This window comes from Mustela nigripes, chromosome 12 (assembly GCF_022355385.1).
Source record: "Mustela nigripes isolate SB6536 chromosome 12, MUSNIG.SB6536, whole genome shotgun sequence".
Lineage (NCBI taxonomy): Eukaryota > Metazoa > Chordata > Mammalia > Carnivora > Mustelidae > Mustela > Mustela nigripes.
Genome location: NC_081568.1, coordinates 153,754,006 through 153,758,083, shown reverse-complemented (window position 1 = coordinate 153,758,083; position 4,078 = coordinate 153,754,006). Strand labels below are relative to the sequence as shown.

Genomic DNA, 4,078 nt, shown 5'->3' with positions numbered 1-4,078 from the left:
AACGTGTTTTTGCATCAGAAGCATGTACATGTTTGTTTTTTCCCAAAAAAGGAAAATTAGTGAGCACCTGGATGGCTCAGTGCTTTTGAACCTCTGCCTTTGGATCAGGTCATGTTCTCGGTGTCCTGGGATTGAGACCTTTATTAGGCTCTCTGCTTGGCGGGAGCTTGCTCTCCCCTTTCTCTCTCTGCCCTCCTCTTTGCCTACTTGAGATCTCTGTCTGTCAGGTAAATAAATAATATCTTTAAAAAAGTGAAAATTGATCTTTCACAAAGGAAGATATGCCCACAGACAATGTGGTAATTAAAAAATCCTTGGAAACACATCATCATGGAAATGCAAAATAAAAACAAAATGAGTTAATATATCCATACTAGCATAGCTACATGAAAAAGGCTGATGTTACCCACAATTGCTATCAACTGGAGCAAGTGTTACTCCTGTGACTTGCTGGTAGGCATGTAAAATTGAACAAACATATTGTTGCACTGTTTACTAAAAATTAGTCGTGCATCTACCAAATGAATAGAAACATGTGATTACAAGAGGGAAGTTAAAACTATTTTTGTCATAATAGTTCAAGACTAAAAATAGCCCACAGGTTCATCCCCAAAGTAGTAAATAAACAAAAAGTGTTAGATTCAGAGATGGGAATATTATTTAGGAACACAAAAGAGCAAACTGTTGATAAATGTAAAATCATGGCAGAATCTTTAAGAACATATTAAGTTGAGGAAAAGACTCATGATATGAAAATTTCCCATTTTGTTTTCACTGAAGCAAAATTCCTCAATAAGCCAAACTACATAATAGAGATGCAAATCTGACCAGCAATTCTATCTTGGTTGAGTGATTTCAATGAAAAGTTCATGAAAAACACTTCTGCTCTGGTAAGAATTGCCTCTTACTAGTTAGTGGGTAAATTACAGGCCCACCTTATTGAAATTGGTTGACCAATCAGGTTTTAGCATTCTAGTGTGTATAAGATATACCACAATTAAAAATAAACTACAATTGATGTTGAAAATTGTTTGACTGCTTAGTTCATTCTTTGAACAAATACTTATTGTATGGTGTGATGTAAAAACATTTTAATTATTTGCTATCAAAGCATTTTTAACAGTCTCCAATTATATGTATTGATGACAACCTAGGGAAATATCCAAACTATGGAGGTTTGTCTGCATTTCAATGTAAAATAGTAGCAGATATAGATATAACACATATTTAACTTTTATCTAGGAAATCCCACACAGTCACTTTTTATACAACCTTTAAATCAGAGGCAAATCAATGTAATCTTAGTCATGACTTAAGGCAGCAAGCACACTGACCCATGCACTTTCTCAGGACTCCCTTGACTTCAGTGTTCCTCATACTGTAGATGAGGGGATTCAACAAAGGAGTGAAGATTTTATAGAAGGCAGACACCACTTTATCACTGTTAGCTGGCCTGTAAGATTTGTGTTGCATATCGGTAAAAATGGCAGCTCCATAAAATAGTCCCACCACACAGAGATGTGAAGAGCAGGTAGCAAATGTCTTCTTGCGAGCTTCTTTGGAATGCATCTGGAGAAGCGCAGCTAAGATGAAACTATAGGAAATCAGGATGAGAGAAAATGGGACCAGAATCATTAATACACAGCAGCTTTACATCACATACTCAAAAGCAAATGTGTCAGCACAAGCCAAATGCATCAGAGTAGGGGCCTCACAGAAGAAATGATTGATCTCATGTGCATCTAAAAATGGGAAGCTCAGGGTAGCAACAGCCTACATGAGCCCATCAGCTGCCCCAAGGAACCAAGACCCCATAGTAATTCTCAGACATAATTCCCAGTTCATGATAATGGGGTATCTCAGTGGGTGGCAAACAGCCACATAGCGGTCATAGGACATGACTGCTGAGAGGAAGCACTCACCCCCTCCCAAAGTGAGGAAGAAGATCTGTAACTTACAGACAGCAGGGGATATGGACTTCTTGCCAGTCAAGTAGTTAGCTGACATTTTGAGCACAATGGTAAAGACCAGCATTATGTCCATGAGGGAGAGTTGGCTCAGTAGGAAGTACATGGGTGTGTGGAGCTGAACATCCTGCTGAATCAGGAAAATCATGAGTGCATTGACCATGAGGGAGGTGAAGACAATTGTCAGAACCACCACAAAGAGAAATAGATGGGCTTTTGTGTAGTTGAAGAGTTCTAGAAGAATGAAATCTGAGGTGGTATTCCAGATGTTCATGATTTCAAAGTGGAGTGACACTGTAAATGAATAAATAGATGAAAGTTTTTATCACTTGCAATTGTCTATATAAATTACATTTTTTATTGATAAGCACATCCTTAATAATGATAAAATCTTTTTCAAATTTTTCATCTGCCATTTAAAACAATTGACTTGGACATAAAATTAGTTTCAACTTTTTCCAAATTATTCTTACTTTCAAAGTTTTCAAAATAAGTACCCCACATTTATTATTGATACATTAGGATAATAAATATTTTGATCCATTGCAAGGATATGATAAGTGTGTTTTTATGCCACATGACACCAATATAAGTGAACAAGAGGACACTATTAAAATAATTTTTAATTTATGTTAGTGTCTTGTCTTCTATTATATCATGCATAAAGTTCTTAGAAGCTGAGTTACATCAATGTGTTCAACTATATAAAAACTAGGTCCTTGATATATATACATATAAAACAAAGAAAAATTTATTGTAAACTGATGTGCTATATTTGGACTTATTGAAATTGAATTAAAAATGTCAAAATCAGATCATCTTTCTTGATATCATTTATGTCAAGAAGGCATTAATTTTCTAGAAAAGACTTATATTTTCAAGTCTAGGAGCTAAAATACTTAGTCTGGATGGACAGGGATGATGGCAGAAAAGTAGGAGACCCTGTTTCAATTGGTCCCATGAATTTAGCTGGATATCTACCAAACCATTCTGAACAGCCATAAAACCAGTCCAAGATGAAAGAATATATAATCTAGATCTCTAAAAACAGAATAATGGCTACTTTTTGCCAGGTAAGATGCACAGTGTCATGAATCTGTGGGGATATATAGGAAGACAGACAGAAAAGGGGGGGTGCTTCAGATAAGGTGGTTCCTAGAAACTGATATAAAACCAGAGCACAAAAGTCTCCTATGTCAGATACCAGGCAAAATCTTGAAGAGCCATAGCACCTGGGAAAGTACCCTAGAGCAGTGCTCAGACAGAATTCCAGAGCTGCCTGTATTCTTGGGAGCCCATGGATGCTCATGGTTTTAGAATTACAAAGGATAGGGATATGCCAGGGTCCCTAGGACAATCTCTGAGAAAGTCACTGTGAGCATGCATTTCAGGAGGCTGCAGTTTTCAGTGGTGCATACAAAAACAGACGCTTTTTGCCCTGGAGAATTTAGTGAAAAGAGAAGACTGATTTTTCTGCTCTGGGACAGAGGTTTGGGTGTGGCCATTTTTGCTTTGACCCTCAGAAGTGTCAGAGAAAGCTGGTAGAGAACAAAATGAAATAAGTCAAGCAGAGAGAATCAATTATCATATGGTTTCACTTATTTTGGGAGCATAACAAATAACATGGAAGACATGGGGAGTTAGAGAGGAGAAGGGAGTTGGGGAAATTAGAAGGGGAGGTGAATCATTAGAGACTATGGACTCTGAAAAACAATCTGAGGGGTTTGAAGTGACGGTGGGGGTAGGAGGTTGGGGTACCAGGCAGTGGGTATTATAGAGGAAACAGATTGCATGGAGCACTGGGTGTGGTGAAAAAATAGTGAATACTGTTATGCTGAAAATAAATAAATTAATTAAAAAAATACATAAGCACAATTAAGGATATGTTAATAAAACTACAGACAGTATGAAAGGATACAAATCTGAAAGTCCCTCTCACTTCATTTCTTTTTTTTTTTTTAATTTATTTATTTATTTATTTTTAATTTTTTATTTTTTATAAACATATATTTTTATCCCCAGGGGTACAGGTCTGTGAATCACCAGGTTTACACACTTCACAGCACTCACCAAATCACATACCCTCCCCAATGTCCATAATCCCACCCCCG

General features: G+C 36.9%; 1 pseudogene; it reads right to left on the bottom strand.

The window, feature by feature from the left end:
* Nucleotides 1-1,305: 1,305 nt before the first annotated feature.
* On the bottom strand, nt 1,306-2,283 carry LOC132027661 (olfactory receptor 2T33-like; annotated as a pseudogene).
* Between the last annotated feature and the right edge of the window lie 1,795 nt (nt 2,284-4,078).